This window comes from Oryctolagus cuniculus, chromosome 7 (assembly GCF_051225735.1).
Source record: "Oryctolagus cuniculus isolate XC-2025 breed Fujian yellow rabbit chromosome 7, ASM5122573v1, whole genome shotgun sequence".
Lineage (NCBI taxonomy): Eukaryota > Metazoa > Chordata > Mammalia > Lagomorpha > Leporidae > Oryctolagus > Oryctolagus cuniculus.
The window spans coordinates 142,386,585-142,406,306 of record NC_142873.1 but is presented as its reverse complement, the minus strand read 5'-3'; the positions used below and the strand labels follow the sequence as shown (position 1 = coordinate 142,406,306).

General features: G+C 58.7%; 1 non-coding gene across 1 annotated transcript; it reads left to right on the top strand.

Annotated features, from left to right (window-relative positions):
- The first annotated feature begins 14,543 nt into the window (after positions 1-14,543).
- Positions 14,544-18,297, top strand: LOC127493483 (uncharacterized). Its single transcript, XR_007923696.2, has 3 exons — positions 14,544-14,790; positions 15,078-15,235; positions 18,016-18,297. It is a non-coding gene; the product is annotated as an uncharacterized LOC127493483 (transcript).
- Positions 18,298-19,722: the final 1,425 nt, after the last annotated feature.

The following is a 19,722-nucleotide window of genomic DNA, read 5'->3' as shown; positions in this document are numbered from 1 at the left end:
TGCAAAGCATGATGCGCGCGGGCCCAGACGGGGCAGTGAGACCTGAGAGTGAGGAATGCTGGGGGACTGTGCCGAGTTGTCGTAACACAACAGTGTGCATCCCCCGAGCGCTGAACGAGATAAACAGACCTAAAGCAACACCAGAATATACATATATATATAGTAAACTACAGACGAGAAGGGGGCGGAGAGAGAATTAAAACAGCCTGAGGGGCAGGAATTTGGCCTGCATCCCACATCCACGTGCCTGGGTTTGGGCCCCAGCTCCGGTTCCAGGTTCCTGCTAATCAGATTCCGGCGGGCAGCACGGCTGGCTCAGGGGCTGGGTTCCTGCCACCCATGTGGAGAGCTGGACTGAGTTCCTGGCTTCTGCCTTCAGCCCCAACCTAGCTCAGGCTGCTCTGGGCATCTGGGCAGTAAGCTAGTTAGTGGGAACAACTAGCTCGCTCGCTTGCTCTCTCTGTGCCTCAAAATTAAATGTCTCTGCATCTCTTTTGTCATAGTCACAAGTGGGGGAAGGGGAAACGATGCCTCCATACAAGGACAGCTCCCTCCTCCACGATGCGAGCAGAAAAAGAGGGAAACCTTCTGGAATCACGCTAAGAAGCGTTAACTATCAACACAAAAGGCTAGCACAGCCACCTTTCAAGAAAGAGAGCAAAATAAATGCGTTTTCAGACAAACAAAACACAAGTCTAACACCAGCAGGAGGTAAACTCCTTTTAAAAATTTTCTATTTATTTATTTGAAAGTCAGAATTACAGAGAGAGAGGGAGAGGGAGAGAGAGAGAACAAGAGAATATTTCATCCATGGGTTCACTCCCCAAATGACTGCAAGAGCCAGGGCTGGGCCAGACTGAAGCCAGGATCTAGGAGCTTCATCCAGGTCTCCCACACAGGTGCAGGGGCCCAAGGACTTGGGCCATCTTCCACTGCTTTCCCAGGTCATAGCAGGGAGCTGGTTTGGAAGTGGAGCAGTGGGGACTTGAACCGGCGCCCATATGGGATGATGGCACTGCAGGTGGCAACTTAACCTGCTATACAACAGCGCCAACCCCAAGTAAATTCTAAAACATGTCAGAGGATATAGCAGGTTAAGCTGCCATACACAACACCTGCATTCCGTATGGGCACTGGTTCAAGTCCTGGCTGCTCCACTTCTGATCCAGCACCCTGCTGATGTGCCTGGGAAAGCAGTGGAAAATGGCCCAAATGCTTGGGTCCCTGACACCCCCATGGAAGACCTGGATGGAGCTCCAGGCTCCTGGCTTCAGCCTGGCTCAGCCCTGGTTTTTGTAACCATTTGGGGAGTGAACCAGCAAATGGAAGATCAATCTCTCTCTCTCTCTCTCTCTCTCTCTAACTCTTCCCTCCAAATAAATAAATAAACCTTTTTAAAATTTTTTCAAAGGATGGGTCCATGATCTCAGACCACAGAGCAATTAGGTTAGAAAGGACTACCCAAAGTGAGAAAACACCCAGGTGGTTAGAAATGGAAACTGATTTCTAAAACACTTTGAAGATAAAAACAAAAAAATTGAGAAAATCTTACAGAAAAATAATAACAGTACCACAATATATGAAAGAATTTTGGATGCAGCAAAACTGGTATTTAGAGGATTACCGCCTTCAATGCTTAGATCAGACGAGAAAAGCACTCAAAGCAATGAGCTCAGCATCTAAATTAGGAAGTCAGAAAGAGAACAACAGAATCAACCTGAAGAAAGCTAAGCGAGGAAACAGAAGTTATTAGCAAAAATGGAGATGAAGGCTAACGGCGAGCACCTGCTAGCAGTCACGGGCAGCTCCAACATGCAGCACTCACCTCATCTTCACCACCAGCAGAGGGGATGCAGGCTGTCACCGGCCCTATTGCTACAGATGGGGAAACTGAGGCACACAGCGGGCAACACAGCCAGATGGTCAAAAAGGCCAACAGTATATCCAAAGTCGGTTTGAAGAAAAGACTTAAAAAAGAGAGGGCTTGGGGCCGACACTGTCGCATAGCCGGTTAAGATGCCACCTGTGACACCAGCATACGGTCAACAGTTCGAGTCCCAGCCGCTCCACTTCTGATCCAGCTCCCTGCTAATGGCCTGGGAAGGCAGTGGAGGGTGGCCCAAGTGCTTGGGCCCCTGCACCCATGTGAGAGACCCAGATGGAGTTCCAGACTCCAGACTTCGGCCTCGCTCAGCACCTGTTGCAGCCATTTGGGGGTGAACTAGCAAGTGAAAGATCTCCCCCCCCCATCTCTCTCTCTCCTCCTCTCTCTCTATAACTCTGACTTGCAAATGAACAAATAAATCCTTAAACGAGAGAGGGAGAAGCATGATTGAAAGGGGGAAAAAAAGTAAACAGAGGGAAAACACAAGTAAACAATGAGCACTGTCGTCATTGGGCAGAGACCAGGCCACAGGGGCTACAGAGGATTAGACAGGTGACAGATGACAGGCAGATAAACTGATAGATGATGACGACGATGATGATGAAGATAGACAGAAAAACAGAAGCTTTTTGGGCACAACTTTATGACACTGAATTTGAAAACAGAGCCCACTGACATATTCCTGAAAAACACAACTTGCTAAATCTGACTCCAAAAGACATTTTAAAGATTGCACAGTCATATAACCACTAAAGACACCAGATTGGGAGCGGAAAACTTCCCCCAGAGCCACTGGGCCCAGATGGTTCCATACCACCCTTTCTCAAACATCTCAGATAGAAATAAATCTAATCTTTCAAAAACACTTCCAGCCTGTGAGTCGAGTAAAACCTCGACACCAACACCAGACAAGAACAAGGCGAGAATGGAAAATTACCGGCCACGCTCACTCGAGAACGCAACCGCAAAAGCCTTGCACGTGATAGCAGCATTTGATCCGGCAACATAGACGATGGCATGACCGGAAATGCACGGTAGGTTGCATGTTGGGAAAGTAACACGTGGGGATGACCGCCACCGGACAGGCGTTTGGCACAGTGATTAACCCACATCTGAGTGCCAGGTACCTGCACCGGCCACTCCGCTGCTGATCTGGCTTCCTGCTAAGGCACACCCTAGGAGGCGGCAGATGATGGCTCAGCTATACTTGGGACTTTACCACCCACATGAGGGGCTTGAATTGAGCTTTGACTTGGCCCAGCCCTGGCTGTGGCAGGCATCTGGGGAGTGAACCAGTGGATGGAAGACCTCTCTCTCTCTCTGTCTGTCTCTCTGTCTCTCTGTCTCTCTCTCTCTTTTTCTCACAAATTAAATGAAAACTATTTTTTAAGCGTGAAACCACATGAGTACTTCAACATGTGCAAATGCATCTCCATGTGCTTTCCTGAATAAACTCAAAACGGGGAGACGGGCAGAAGGGCCGGGTGGAGCGCCGTGAACGTCGGCCACTCACCTCGCGTGCATGGTGCGGTAGGCAAAGCTTCCCCTCTGAAGTGAGGGACAACGCATCGGCACCTGCTTCCGCCCCTTCCAGGAAGGCGAAGAAGACGGGGAGGAGAGGTGACGGGGAACGGGAAGGAAGAAACAGAGAGGCCGTTACGTGCAGCTGTGATTGCCTGTGTGGCAAATCTAGAAGAATCCAGAGCTAAATAAATAGTTAACGAAGTTAACCCGCCACAGAATCAGTGTATCCGCACACACTGAATTCCACCTGCGCACAGCAGTAAGTGGGCAGAGAGGGCGTTTCCAGGGGAGAAAAGCAGTGAACCCAGTGCGAGGCGCCGCGGGCCTGACTGGAGAAAATCAATAGCGCACGCTTAACCCGCCTGCTGCCGGCCTCGGCACGGCCGGCCCGCGGGGTGCGTGCCTTTCCTTCTCAGCGTCCCTGTGGCTTCCGGGTCTGGTGTTTCCAACCTAAGGACGAGAAAAAGACCAATTTGTCTGCTGAGACGCAGTGACACGTTACTTTAAAGAGAAAGCTTGACGTTCGCCTAATGCTTTGGAGTTGCCCAGGCGTCAGCAGCTTCGCTGCCCTTCACTAGCAGGCTGGGCATTAGAAGAAGCTCGGGCTCAAGAGGGGGACCGCTGGCCGAGGGGCCATAAACTATGCGGGCAGGATCTGACCCGGGTCCGCGCCCGAAGCGGGGCTGCGTCTGCCGCCCTGCGCCTCCTTCCCTGATTATTCCCCATGTGTTTGTCAACATGGGCTAGTGTGGGGAGCAGCCCGGACTGGACTGAGTTACTGGAATTAAGACTTATTCTATGCATCTGCTCTCCCACAATATGGCGCTGGGAGAGGAGAAAACAGCTTCTACGCAGCTGCCTCCAGTTCAACCAATAAACTGTAGGGCCTACTCCTGATTGGAGGAGAGCAGCGTACTCGGCGTGTGGGCAGCCGAGTTAGGATTGGCGGAGGAGGACTATAAAGGAGGAGAGAGACGGCATGCACCAGGAACATCTAAGGGGAACATCTAGCTGAAGGAACACCTGTGCAGCCCCCGAGAAAGCCGGCCGGCGGTGTGCCGCTCCCCTGTGGAAGTGGGGAATGTGGCAGGGGGAACTGCCCTTCCACGGAGGTGGAAGGGATGGCAGCCAACCCGGGAAGAACCAGCAGCAAACCCGGGGAGGGCCGAGCAGACGAAAGAACAGCGCAGGGTCCTGTGTCGTTCCTCCACGAAGAGGGGGAGCGACAGGCTAGAAGCTGGCTTCGAGCACGAGCAGAGTGGCCTTGAGCCCACGTACGCTTAACCTCAAGTCAATGAAAGGCAACAAATCATTCGACGATTACCACACAGCTGAATAAGGCTGCGCTGTGAGGACTCTCAACGAAAGGAGAGGAGGGCTTCCTGGAGGAAGAGGCATTCACCTGCTAACCACAGGAGGAGTAGGAGTCGTCCTGGTAAAGAATGGGGTGAGAGTGAGGTGGAAAGGTATTCTAAGCCAGAAGAACAGCATGTGCAAAGGCCTGGGAGAGCGAGCATGACCGGAGCACGCAAGCAGCAGAAGGAAGTCTGCTATGGGCTGGAGGCAGGGCCCAACCGCACACAACAGAGTAAGGGGCTCGGGCTGGATCCTGAGGTTATTGGGCACCACTGACGAGCTCTGGGGGTGTTTGATTCGGCTTTTAGAAGACAGAGTGAGCTGAGTACGGGAAGGTGGGTCAGAGGAGCCCACTCCCAGTGTCTGGCAGGACTTGGGGCCCAGCAACAGGCCCCAGGCCAGCAGGCGAGGCCTTTCAGAGAGGACTACGGGGCGCCAAGGCTGGGGAAGAGGCTCGGGAGCTCTTGGGTGGGCAGAGAGGGCAGCCCCGGAGCCGGGCTCTGCCCGTCACTCATCCTCATCTCTGCTTCTCTCTGCAGTGGCCCAGTTGCCCCAGGAGCCCAGGGACAGAGACCCAAGCATCTACCTTGAGTTCCATGACTCCAAAGACACAGGGAGCCAAAAATCCCAGGGAAGGCACGGATTGGCCCACCCTGATGCAGTTTCTGTGGCTTAGGGAAGCAGAATTCTGATTGGCCTGACCCTGTGACCTCGGGGGAGTGGGGCGGGGCTGACGGCGGTAACCAACTGGCAAACAGGGCAGCCCGGCGAGTAGGTTCAAAACACACAACAAGGATCGGCCAGCAGGCAAGGAGCGACACAGACAGCTGCTCCAAGTGGGTGCACACACTCAGCCATGGGGCTCCCCGTGCAATCACCCCCAGCAGGAGCACCACTGCCCACCGCCATCCTGAGCAAGTGCCCTGCTGGGCCCCCCAGTACCCTGCACTCGCCTTCACCATGGCCCCAGTGTCTTCCCAACAAGACGCAGAGTGTCAAAGGGCGGGGCCTTTCCCACACCGCCCCGGCACACAGGAGGCCCCGGCAGGGCTGCAGTTGACCAGCTCAGGACACCTGCTCCCCCGACCTTCCCCAAGGCGAGCTAAGAGGCACAGGCCAAGCACCTCCCAGAGTGCACATTAGCAGGAAACTGGACATGGAAGCAGAGCCGGGACTTGAACCCAGGTACTCTGAATGCAAGCAGCATCCTAACTGCTGCACCAGACGCCAGTCCCAGAACTCGCATGTGGAGCTGGCCTTGCCACCAGGGCTGTCCAAGAGCGTGATGACAGGGCGTGGACTGTTAGGCAAACACCAGATCCTCTGTCTCTCGTCTAACAGCCTCCAGGAAGCCCCAGGCCAGCTCCTTCCCAGTCTCCTGTGGCCTCAGACAAGACCCAACTTGGCAGACCCTTCAGCTGCGCCATCACGCTTCTGAGTGTCAGCACAGGTGCACACACAGCTAGGTATTTATTGCAGGACTTTTAGAGCGAGAAAGAAACGAAGGAACCCCCATGCCTATCAGTAGGGAAGGGTTATTTTTAAAGATTTATTTATTTAAAAAAATTTTTTAAAGTCTCTCTCACTGTCTAAGCTCTGTCAAAAAATTTTTCTAAAAAAAGATTTATTTATTTATTTGAAAGGCGGAGTTACAGAGAGAGAGAGAGGTCTTCCATCCGCTGATTCACTCCCCAGTTGGCCACAACGGCTGGAGCTGCACCGATCCAAAGCCAGGAGCAAGGAGCTTTTCTGGGTCTCCCACGTGGGTGCAGCGGCCCAAGGACTTTGGCCATCTTTCACTGCTTTCCCAGGCCATGGCAAGTGGAGCAGCCAGGACTCAAACCAGCACCCATATAGGATGCCAGCACTGCAGGCAGTGGCTTTACTCACTATGCTACAGCGCCAGCCCCAGGAAGGGGCTGACACATTGGAAAGCAGGAGGCAGCCCCATGTGCATGGACAGGGAAACACATAGCAACGGTACCTGCAGGAAAACCAGCCAGGCGGCCAGGAATGCAGAGTGACTGACACACGTTACGTCCTCAAAAACATCCCGAACCAAAGTGCACAAGTATGGATGCGTCTCCATGCATAGAGATGGGTCTGGAGGAATGATTTGTAGCAACAGCTGTGAGGAAAAGGAATTCAATGGTGGAGGGGAAGGCAGAGGAGGAAGCCAGGAAACGCTGTCTTTGCCTCAACAGTTCCAATCTTCAGATGTGGCAAGGAGAATGTACGAAGGTAGAACATGGCTGGCCCCATGGCGCAGTGGGCTGGGCCACCATATTTGTGACACTGGTATCCCGTATCAGAGCATGCATTTGAGTCCCAGCTGCTCCACTTCCAACCCAGCTCCCTGCCGATGGGCCTGGGAAGGCAACGGAAAATGGCCCAAGTGCTTGGGCCCCTGCACCCATGTGGGAGACCCGGATGGAGTTCCTGGGTCCTGGATCCTGGCCTCAGCCTAGCCCAGCCCTCGCCATTGCAGATATTTGGAGAGCAAACCAGCAGATGGAAGATCTCCTCTCTGTCTCCCTCTTTTCACTCTCTCTCTCTCTCTCTCTCTCTGCCTTTCAAATAAATAAATAAATATTGTTCTAAAAGAATAATATAGAACCTGCCTCATCCAAACTAGGCTTTGACAAGAAGTCGGGGGCTTACGTACGTGACAGGGCGGCCCTCATGGCAGAAAACCCCGAAACAACCCAACACCCTCCCTCTAGGAGGAGCCAGCCAAAGGAACCGGGCGCCTCCCATAAAAGGGTGCTGAGCTGTTGTAAACAATGGGACAGCTCCAGGGAAAACATCCTCGGGTGAATCAGGCGGCTGCAGAGATGCTGGGTGTGACGGCTGCTGTGTCTAAAACAACCAAAGGTCGTTCTCTAAGCCGCAACAACTGACGCCAGGGCCCCGGGGGGGATCGCCTGCACCTGCGGAGGCTCCCTGCTCACACTCGAGCTGAGGGGCCTGGGGGTTCGCTCCACCCACTCTCTAGCAGGTGGTAGTGGCCGACGCCACCTCCGGTGTTGGTGGACGGAAGGAGAGATGGAACCCAAAGGGCCCTCCCAGGGGGCCTGAGTAGGTGCACTCACCGTCCACCCAGCAGGCTTGGGGCTGGGGCAACCGGCCACCTCAAATCCCTTGGCATGCCTACGCTGATTGAGTGTTCACAGGGAGCCACGCCACTGTCATCACTACTAGAAACTAAAGGGAGAAGGCTTCCTGGCCCATAGCTGTCCATAATGGGCCCACTCCGCTGGTGGGAGCTTGTGGGCCTGGTGCGCCAGGGGTGCAGGTGCCTGGCCACCAGAAGCCCTCACCCCGAGAAAACCTCATCCAATCGCAAGACCATGATTGCAGAGATGGGCAGCCCAGAGGTGCCCGGCCCTAAGAACACAGCCATCCTCCTGCTGGGGACTCAGTGCCAAGGGGACAGGCACGGGGTAAGTGGCAAGTGTTCTCCTGTCACCTGCCTGCGTCCTGTGATTTCATGTAGTTTCAACATTTCTGCAGCTGAGTGGCAGCCACGGCTGCAGCCGCATGAAATTGGGTGGATAAAAGCCCGAGCAGAGGGCGCGGAGACCTTGACCACCCCCCACACATGCACACTTTGCCACCAGCTCTGCCAGGGAGGAGTCAGCCGGCTAAGCCATCAAAGTCCAACAGAATGGATCAGGGCTGAGGGGAAGAGAGACTGAGCGCCCCCCAGAACGGCTCCCGCTGGAGGGTCACGTGGCCCTGCTCTCGCTCCAGCGGCTGTGCAGAGGGGACCCCAGGCAGCTGGCGGTGGAATCTGGGGCACTCCAGTCCCTTGCACTGAGCACCTACTGTGTGCCAGGCCCCAGGACAGCACAGGGAGCTGGACAGGGGAGGTCCCAACTACCACTAAAGTAGTAACAGCATCCTCTGTCCCCGGGGGTCTAGCACTCACCCAGCTCCGTGCTCAGCACTCCACATGCTGTGCACCCATTCAAAATCCTGGAAGACGCCCTCGGACTCAGAATTTCACAGAAAAGGAGGCTCTGGGAAGACAGAACATTGCCTTCAGGGAAGCACTTGGTAAAGGCCACCATTCGGGTTCATACCCTGGCGTCCCCTGTCCCTGGAACTGCTCTGGGGGCCTGAGTGCCCATCCCGCCCTGAATGTGGCCAGGTGGGTAAGCTTTGGACAGCTCACTACCTGGGCTCCCTGCTTGAGTGAGTGCTGGGAGAAAAGGATTGTGCATGTATCCTTTCTGGCTTTTTTTAAAGATTTATTTATTTATTTATCTATTTATTTGAAAGGCAGAGTTAGAGAGAGAGAGAGAGAAAGATTTTCTATCTGCTGGTTCAGACTCCCCAGATGGCCACAAAGGCCAGGGCTGTGCCAGGCGGAAATCAGGAGCCACCGCTTCGTCCTGGTCTCCCACGTGGGTGGACAGGAAGTGGAGCAGCTGAGACTCAGACTCACACGAGCACCCACATGGGACGCTGGCTTCACAGGCGGTGGCTTTGCCCACTATGCCGCAGCGCTGGCCTGAGTGTATCCTCCTTTCCACAGCATCGCTGGTGCTTGTGAGCTCGGGGACAGCTGGGGACAATCACATCAGGCCCCCGTTCCTGGGCACATTGTGGAGGGACTCGCAGGTGATCTGGTCGCAAACCCCTAGGGCCAATGCCATTGCCCAGCCCCTCTGAGCTCCCTGAGAGTGGTCAGGCCCAGAGACCATGGTCAGCCCCCTTCCTGGGACAGGAAGAGCTTAGGGACAAAAGCCACCTCTGCCCCGACCAGCACTGAGCCCTCTCCTTCCCTGGCTGCCTTCAGAGGGAAGCCTCCCAACACTTCACCTTAGAAAGCTCCACACAGATGGATCCGCAGGGTGATGGCCCTGTCGCCAGGCTGAGGCTGTCGTGCTGTGATTTTTTGTATATTTATTTTCAGCCACCTGCTGTGACATCATCAACATCATCTGAATTCAAGGGAGTAGCCCCTCCCTTCCCATCTCCCTCCTTGCACCTGCACGTGCTGCCCAGTGAACCCCCTGGAGCCCACAGATGGCCTCGCACCAGCCCAACCTGCACTGTGTCCTGGGCAGCAGCCCGGATCCGCACCCTCACTCCAGCGTCCCTGGTGAGCAGACACTGCCAGGCACCCCCACAGCCTCGGACCCCGCCGCCCTCATCTTCCTCCCTCCTTGAGGGCCTGGGTTCTGTCACAGCAGGCGAGCGCCTGCCCCCACCCAGGCCTCAGTTTCCCCATGTGTAGTATGAGGTCTGGCCCCGGGACCCACCCAGCCACCATCACCTCCACTGTCCCGTCTCCAGCTCATGCTGCTTGTGGCTAAAACATGGGCACCATCACCTCCGCCAGGCTGGGGCGAGGACCCCGCACAACAGCAGCGGGCAGCTCCGGGCCTGCGCTGGGCGCTGGCGGGCGCGACTGCTGTCACAGCAGCACTCAGCGCGGAGGAAGCGCTCAGCAAGGACAGCGCCGGGGCTCCCGCTCAGGCCCTTTGAGGCGCCCTCTGCTCCCGAGGACCTGCTCTCTCGCCTCCCTGAGACACCTGCCGCCCACGTGCACCCAGCACCTGCCACAGGCCCTGCAGTGCTCCTGGCCCTGCAGGACAGATGAATGGGGCAGGTGGGCCCCGCCCTCCCGGGCCTGCTCTTCCCATAGGCAAAGGGCACGGATCAAGGAAGGGACAGAGAGGCGTGCTTTCTGCTTCCTGTGAGAGGGGACACAGTGACACGCACCCAGCCCTGCGCAGGGCCAGTATCTGGACTCAGGGGGCTGCCCCCTCCTGTCCTGGACAGAGCTCCCCTCCCTGAGTCACCCCCCAAGCTCCTGGTGGCCTCACAGCCTCCTCCAGCCCATGTGCCCCTGTGCCGACTGTCCCCCAGCCCCCAGCTCCCACCATCCCCTTCTCAAGCAGGGCTCGCCCCCCACTCTCACCCTCTGGACCCCAGGAATGGGCGCCAACAACTGTGTGGAAGAAGCGTGGCCACACCCATAGCTGAAGGGGACTGTATGGACACCCAACCAGGGGCAGAGCAGTCGAGTTTGGGGTTGGGCCTGCGAGTCAGACCCTGGCCTTGGCTGCCAGGTGGACAGGACAGAGAGCCCGGGCCCAGGGGGAGAGAGGACAGGAAACCGGCAGGCAGAGGAGAGGGCCCCAGATCTCGCTCAGGCCCTGCTGCCCCTCCCTCAGCCCCACCTCATTCGTAACCAGCTCCCAGCCTCCACTGCAGCCAGCCCCAGCGGTCCCGGTCGCACCTGGGCAGAGAGCCCTACTGCACAGCCCCTGTCCCCTCCAGCCGAGCCGCCCCCTCCCACCGCTCCCCTGTGCCCCTCTGGGTCCACAGCCCACCCCGTCTCCTCTGGGACCTCCGTCAGGTGTGGGGTGGGAGCTGGGAGCTGGGACTCCGGGGTTTTAGCCTGAGCCAGAGGAAGCACGGCGTTCGCAGTCACAGGGACGGGCGTTGTGCGAGGGGCAGGCTGGGGACAGCAGGTGCAGCAGGGTGTTGGGGGTTCAGTCTGGGAAGCTGGGTTTGAGAAGCCGTTAGACACCTCAAGGTGGCAGCGAGCAGACTGGATTTCCCACCCTGCAGTTCCAGGCTGGAGAAAGACGCCTGGAGAGTGCTGGCCTCCCCAAAGGCCTGTTTCCCCTTATCCATTAGACAAACTCCTACTGATGCAGCAAAACCCAGGCTTGAGGCCTCCTCTTCCGGAAGGCCCCCCTGCCTTCTCTGTACTCCGTGGAGTAAACGTCTTCTGCGTCTGCGGTTCATGGCTTCCTCCACACAGGTCCTCTTAGACTGCATTGTGATTTAGTCTCTGAGTATCTTACCACCTGAGAGGCCAACGGGAGCCCTGCAGGGCTGGGGTCCTCCACACACACTGGGACCAGGCCCTTCCTATCCCCGGGAAGTGGGGAGGCAAGGTGGCTGGGGAGCAGCCGTACGTGGGAGATGCAGGGACTAGACCAGGTCTCTCTCTCTCTCTCTCTCTCTCTCTAAGCATACAGGAGCTCTGGGATCTTGAGGACGCAGCCTCCTCGGCACGGGCACTAGAATCCACATCCCCCTGGACAGCTGCAGGCACCCCCAGAGGCCTCCTGGGTAGAGACCAGTGGCAGTCAGGGAGAGCAGCACAGCCTCCCCCGCCTCCCCGCTGACCGCAGCTGAAGCCACGTGAGACACCCCGGGGGCCCCCAGCCAGGGACTTTGCAGGAGACTGTGGGCCACCGAGCCCACCTGCCCTGTGACCTGCTGCATTCCCACGCCTGCCCATGAGATCTTGGGCTGCAGCCCCCAGCCAGTGGGGGGTGGGAGGTGGGCACGATTTCCCTGCACGCCCCTCTCAAGAGGCCCCCTGAGCCCAGTCAGTAGCAAGGTCTACAGTCGGGAGGAAAACTTGGCCCATTTGGGGTGAAAAAACCCGGAGGCCGCCAGCCCCAGCTGCGAGCCCATCTTCACCCTGGAGCCATCAGCCTCTGTGACTGCACAGCAGGGGTCAAGGCTGTTTGCACGGAGATGGCCGCACTCAGCCCACCCAGAGCTGTGCTGGGCACGAGAGCTGGCTGCACGCTGGAGCTCTCCCTGCAAGCAAATCGGTAGTTTTTGCCAGAGCTGAGCAGCAGGGAAAGTACATCGTGTGCAGGCAGCCGAGTCGTAAAAACCAACGCTGGTTCCACCGGTAGTGCTGGCCTGCCCCCCCCCAGCCACCTGTCACCTGCTGCACCTGCTGCCCCAGCTCTGGGTCACTCAGGCCCCGACTGCTGCTCTCCAAGCCCTGGGCCTCCACCCCCAGCCCAAAAAAAATGACATCTGCTTTCTTTTCTTCTGTTCTTCTCCCCATTCTCTCCTTTCTCCCCTGGCCTGCCTGGATATCACAGAGCTTGGAAATGGGGTTTGCAAAGGAGACGAGGAAGATGCTGAGCACAGGAGATGCTGGAAGGCCAGGCCGCAGAACGGCAAACAGCCCAGCAGGAAGAGCAAGAGTTCAGGGGAGAGACGGTGGCCAGGCTGAAAGGGGAGATGAGCCTGGCGAGGGAACGGGGGCCCAGGCCAGGCGCTGCAGCCAGCCTGGCCCCTGTGTCAGGACAACTAAATGTTCTGGGTCCCAGACAGAGGGAAGAAGAAGGAATGACTCGTCCTAGAGGGGAAAGATTCCCCCAGGAGGCAGGAGATGCAATGAATGGGGTGGGCTTGGGACCACGCAACAAGGAGGGGGCGGGGGACAGAACCACGTCACGGATGATAGGTGATCAGTGAGCACCCACTAGTGCCTCTGCTGGGCCCCCCACCCACACCCCCAGCTCAGGGGTGCACACCTGCAGGCCACAGCTCCAGAGACCTCAAGCACAGGCCATAAAATCAATGAATCAGTGCAGCTGACCAGTGAACACTTGGCGCAAGCTGTCCCCAGAGCACTGGGACACACAGAATGGATTTTGGCCATGATGATCCGCACAGCTCGTCCAGGGTCAGCAGAGCCAACCACGAAAGAGGCCCAGCCCCCAGCACCAGCCTGTCCTGGTCAGAAGGGAGCTACACCCAGAAAAAGGACTCCTGGACCCTCCGGAATAAAGGGAGGTCTCTGCTCTTGTGCGTCCTGACGCCACAACACACCTCGGCAAAACAGCTCTGCTCTCTGCAGACGGGATGTGCACGGGCTTCTCTCAGCCCAGTGCCTAGGGTGCTCAGCCCCCTCCCCGGGCATGAAAGCACTTCCCTGGTGGGGTCAGGCAGGGCGTCTGGCCCTGGTCACGTCACAGGAACCGCTGAGAGGCCGTGGTGCCCCTCCATGTGGGCGGCTCTGCCCTGTCTCCCAAGGCCCACCAATCCCCAGTCCATGTGTGACCAACTCAGGGAAGCAGCAGGGGCCGAGATGTGGGGCTCACAAGACCCAGACGAAGCCACGTGCTTGCTCCTTACAATTCCCAGTGCCAGTTTTTTGAAAGGCAGACAGACAGACAGACAGAGCGCCCATCCGCTGGCTCACCCCAAATGCCTACGATGTCCAGGGCCAGGCCAGGCTGAAGCCAGGAGCCAGGAACTCCATCCAGGCCTCCCACATGGGTGGCTGAGGCCCAACTCCTTGAGCAGTCACCTGCTGCCTCCCAGGGTGTGCATTCCCAGGAAGCTGGAAGCAGAAGCAGGACCAGGGCTCGAACCCAGGCACCGAGACGTGGGATGCCAGTGTCCTAATGGCTAGGCTAAACCCCCATTCCGATCACACATGTGCTAGCAGGCAAGGCCCAGTCACTGGGGGAAAGCTGGCTGGCCACACTGACCACGCCAAAAAGTGCAAATGGATGAATGTACCAGGGGGCAGAGGACAAGAGAACGGGCCGTCTGAGGGAGTGAAGGGATGGCTGAAGGGAGAAGGGGTGAGATGTGCGCGCTCTGAAGAAGCCAGGGCGGGAGTTACTGGATGGCAGGGAGGAGTCTGCCCGAGCGGACTCGCCTAGAGATCACCCCGGCCCCGCCCATGATCACCTCCTGGGAGCGGGCGCTGAGGCCTGCAGAGGTTGTAAGCTTGCGGGCAAGAGGCAGAGCTGGCACTGCCCCAGGCTCTCAGGCCACAGGGCCCGTGCTTCCGGCTTGGCCTGGCCCGGAGCCCCGGCTAGGGTTTCCCACCAATCCCAGCCTGCTGCCGGCCGACATTCAAAACCACCTAATCAAACCCAGCTGCCCGCTCAGAACAGTCCAATCACTCCCTCCCGTTGCTGGCCAGGCTTTGGCCGGAAGCGGATCTCGCCATCTCCCGTGATTGGTGCCTGGCTCCCTTTTCTGCCCCCGCAGAGCCAGAGCCAGTGGAAGCCAAACAGACCGGGTGGGCTGCAGTCCCCGGCAGGGCAGCAGAGGAAGAGGTGGACTGTCACTTCCAGGAGGGGTCACGCCTGCCCCTTCCGTCGCCCTGTCACCCTCAAGAGTCGCCGTGGGGTTAGGAGGCGGTTTGGTCTCTGCCTTGTGTGGACGTTACTTGTTCTGCACGCTCAGCTCTTCAGTGTGGATGGCAGAAGTCAGGGAACAGGTGCAGGGTAAGTGCGTGGGGAGCGGCCTAGGGCAGAGCTTGGCTCAGCACCCGCAGGGGAATCTGCTGCCCGTGGGTGAGGGGCTCCCCGTCCCCAGCAGTGCCTGGGTCACTGCAGCACAGCAAGGGGACGTCCTGGGGAGCAGGAGGGAGTCGGGCCGAGGTCACCCCTGGGCTAACATCCTGAGCCCGGGACACCTATTTCAACTCCCAGTGTCTCAGAAGGAATCTGTGTTGAGCCAGGTCATTTGCAGAGATTCCTAAGCGTAGGCACCTGCGATCCTGCACTCCCAGGATTCCCCGGTGAAGACGGATGCCCACAGCCTGCCAGCCTGCACGTTGAAGATTCTGTCGCAGCGTCCTTGGGCTCACGAAAGCTGCTCCAGTTCCAAGATGCTGTGCACCCCACCTGCTCTGAATGGGACCCCCAGTGTGGGAAGCACTCCCACCAGGTAAGGAAGGGGAGGGGAGGGGAGACCGGCCTTGACCATGGTGTTCCTCTGAGTTCCCTGCTCCATCCTTCCCCCACCTGGCTCACCCCCATATCTCCCATCAGGAGCCCAAGCCACAAACCACCCAGGCCCAACACAGGTGGGTCTGTGGCCACCAGGGGCTCAGTTACCCAGGGGGGCAGGGGAGGAGGCATCCAGGGATCCCAGATGCCCAGCCCTTGGACAGAGACACCCTCATACCCTGCCAGCTGCCCCTACGCACACGCTCAGCCCCTCACCCCACAGCCTGGTGGGCCTGCCTCAACCCGGAGACACACGCAGGGCCTCGCTCACATGCACAGAGGAGAGGAACAGGGTGACCCCACAGCCGGGAACAGACGTCAGGATGGGAGAGGAATGTCACTTAGTGCCAGGCCGGGAGCACCCACCAATCTGCTCCCTGCAGCCCTGGCGCCCAACTGGACACCTCTCATAGGCACTGCCCTGGCTGCCTCTGCCCCTCCCCTACCCCGGACCCAGCCAGCAGGCTGTGGCTTCAGTGTGAGGTTAGGCAGAGCCCCCATCCCCCACAGCTGCAGTGGCCGAACACACAGAGGGAACAGGTGGTTCCTGGACATGGCCAGGGGACGTCTCGGGCCCCAGAGCCTGTGCAGCTCCAAGGGACTCAGGAGGAGGAACTGGGACCTTAAGAGCCTGAGGGAGGGGCGTCCCGGGAGAGAAGGGATGAGCGGGGACAAGGGGGAGGAGCATGGGGCCCTCATCCTCACAGGCAGGTGACAAGGGCTCCCACATGGCTTCAGGTCATTCTCCCCACAGCCCTGGGCACTCGTGCTGCCCCCACCTTTCCGATGAGAGGATGTGGCGGAGCCGAGTCATCAGGGCAGGGGCAGGATTCCCAGCAGGCCTCTCTGCCTGCGAACCACGAGATCTTCCTCGTGCCTTAGGCGACACAGCAGAAAACAACTGGCAGTTCCAGGGCCCGTCAGGCAGATGTGGGGCTCGGGCCGGGCCATGAGCTCCAGGAAGGGCCCTGGACTACGAATGTGGGGACAGAGGCTTCGATCCAGGCATTGCACTTCTGAGATGCCTGGCCATGGGCGTCTCTCAGCCTCAGTTTTCTCATCTGTACAATGGGAGGGCTGACCCCTCAGTTGATGGTGTGAGGGTTCACATGAGACCTTGAAGCTGGCACACCTACAAACGCGGGCCGAGGCAGCCTCGGGGCCGGGCTGGGCTCTGAGCCCTCTTCTTTGGCTCCCCTTTACCTGGGCCCTCACTCCTGACCTGCTTTGTGCATCCATCCACCCACCCTTCCACCCAGCCATTCAAGAGACACACTCACTGTGGGCACAGCTGCTCCCCGCTGGGCCCTGCGGGGAAACCCCCCAAGGAACAAGATGCTGTCGCTGAGGCCCAAAGCCCCACCCAGACCAGCAAGAGCGGCCGCTGGCGGAGGAAGACTGGACATGGGGGAACTTGATGGCCGCCAGCCTAAGACAAAGCCTGGCGGCACCTCCGGGAGCCTCTCCACATCAGGCCCCCCAGCTTTGAGCACGGCCTGCAGCCCAGCCCTGGGAGCGCCCCAGGGGCAGCCCAGCCCTGGCCACACAGCCCTGTGCTGGAGGAGGCTCCCCCCTGCCCCCAGCTTTTCTCCTGTCCCCACCCCCACACTCACACCCCCCTCCCCCTGCGGCCCCCGCCTCCTGTCACCTGCGCTTCCCACAGAGGCGGGGGGGGGGGGGGCAGGGAGGGGCCACCGCGCAGGGACCCAGGGAAGGGGTCTTCTTCGGCTGCTGTCAGTCTCCCACGAGTGAGGGAAGCGCAGCTGGCAATGCAGAGGGGCCCCGCCTCCTCCTGGCAGCCCCAGTGGGAACCTGTGAGCCGTGCAGAGGCCCTGGGCCAGACCCTCGCTGCTGTGCAGGTGCCGCAGCCTGGAAGGTGCAGCCCCACCCCACCCCACCCCTACCCCGCCCTCGGCACCTGCCGGGCCCTGCACATCACTCTCCTTGCCTCCTCCCAGCCTGCCCCAGCAAGGTCGTGCTCCACTTCCCAGGTGAGCCACGGAGCCCTCCAGGTACAGTCACGGCCCAGCCAGGCGGCACGCGGGACAGACCACTCCCACCCAGGACCTGGGCCCGCAGGGTCCACAGTCCTCCGTGCTGTCTTGGGGCCCCTAGATGCTCCCCCTCCCCTGGCCCCAGCTGTAGCTAGCTCTGGCCTGCCCACAGGAACACAAGAGGGTGGGGCACAGTCAGAGGCCTCCCTGGGGCTCCTGCTCGGCCCCCACCCCACCCCCACCTGAGGTCTCCGCTGCCACCCCCTGGTCCAGCAAAGCCTCTGCACAGGGATGCACCCAGCCAGGCCCTCAAAGGCATCTCAGAGCCTGGGGCAGGATCTGAGGATACCACGGTCTCTGGGGACACCCTCCCCTGTGGCCCCGTCCCTTGCAAGGAATCACCACCACCTCCAGAGGCCTTTGTTAGGAGTAGGAAGGGAGTTAGCCGGATTCGAGTAGGTGCTGAAGGCGCCACAAGTGATCAGAGCTAGCCCAGAATCACCGCGACCCACAGCGGCTGAACCCCATCCCCCAGCCAGGCCCGGCCGCCCCATTCATGGGCTGATGGTGCCACCCTGTGGCCAGAAGCCTCTATGACAGCCCCAAGGCTTGCAATTCCAATCCCACTGAGATCCCATCATTCCACAGCCACCATCACCTCGCTGAAAAGTACATCAAATTGTGCACCTGAACCACAGACAGTAACAATCAACCAACTTTTCAGGGCTTGATGCCATAGTCCCAAGGCCAAGGCAATCCTGGAGATCATCTTGGGCCCATTTCACAGATAGAGAAACAAGCTCAAAAACCCTCACGCCAGCAGCAGCAAAGATCACTGGCTACAGGAGGCCCCTGGATCCCAACAGGCCTGGCTTCCTCCCCCGGCTCCACCTGGCATGATTTGGGTGAGTCGCTTCCTGTCTCTGAGCCTCGATGTGCCATCTGTAAAATGGGACTGATGCCATTTCGATTTCACCTGCACTTGTCAACAATGAAGTGACAGCCAGACTGGTCACTGTCGCTAGGTAGGAACGCCGCTCCGTCCCACTCAGGCCTCGCGCCCCACCGTGCACTGGCTCGAATCTAGTCTGCAATGACAGATGTAGCCAGGGCCATGCTGGGCTCCCTAGGGCGACAGCCAGTGTCCCCCCGCACCTGCTCCAGCCCACATCCTGCTCCGGTGGCTGTCCTCAGCCCTCCTCCATGGGCAGTCCTCCCTGCATTCATATGACCCCCACCACCACTCTCATTGTCAGGCTCCCCAGAGCAGATAAAGGGCAGCAAAAGCCATGGTGCTCCCTGCTGGATGAAACAGTGGCTGCAGCTTCCGGTCCCCCGTCCCAAGCACGGGACTCCTTTGTAGCGTTGCCTCCTCTTGGCAGTGCACTGTCACACACTGTGTTAGAGGGCTCAGCTGCCTCTGGGGTGGGGAGCACCTGACTCACGAGTCGGCGAGAGCAGCTCTGGGCCCAGCTCTGTCACCCACCAGCCACGGCGCACCCAGCAGGCTCCTGCAACCCTCTCCACCCTGGTCTCCTCATCTGTGGATCGGAAGGATGAGCACATGCTGGGCGTGGCGAGAAGTGATCCGGCTGAGGCCTGGTCTGCATACAGTAGGTGCTCAGTAAGCATGGACCCTTAGCCTGGCAGCTGCTTTGGCCTCAACATTTCCATCTCTTTCCAGTTTGCGCCCCTATTCGGGCCTTGCCTGCACCCTTGCCCCCCAAGTCCATCCTCCATCATAACCACAGAAATGGAGGAGCCCGCCTTAGAGCACAGAGTCCGGCCTCTGAAATCCCGAGTTCAAATCCTGCTTGAGCCCCTACTCGCTGCTCAGTCTGGGCCAAGTTAGCAGAACTATCAGAACGTCGGGGCCCCCGAGGGAGCAGGGACAGCCACGTGCAGCCAGCACGTCACCCAGGGCCAACAGAGGGCCACTGGGCAGGCGCTTGCACTACGGCTGCATCCCTGCCACACTGGGAAGCCCAGAGTGTGTTCCTGGCCCCAGCTGCAGCCTGGCCCAGCCCCAGCTGCTGCAGCCATTTTGGGAATGAACCAACAGGTGGAAGCTCGCTCTCTCGCTCTCTCTCTCTCTCTCTCTCTCTAGCTTATTTGATAATTGATTATTAAATAAACGGCTGCTCTGGTTTTATGATTGTCACTGCTTCCTGAGCTCCTGCTCCATGCATGGTGCCAAAGAGCCTGGAAGCTTCTGGAAGCTTCTGGTGCTGGTTCCACTTGCACCTGCAGGTTCTCAGGAAGCATTTGGAGAATGGAAGAACGCCCTGAGGCTTCACCACATGACTTCTGTGCTCCTGTCCCAGACGTGGTCACCTCAGTGGGGTGACCCACGCAGAGCGATCCCTGCAGCCTGGCACCCTGCTCCTTTGTCACAGCCTGGTGAGCTGCAGCCTTTCCAGACCTCCAGCCT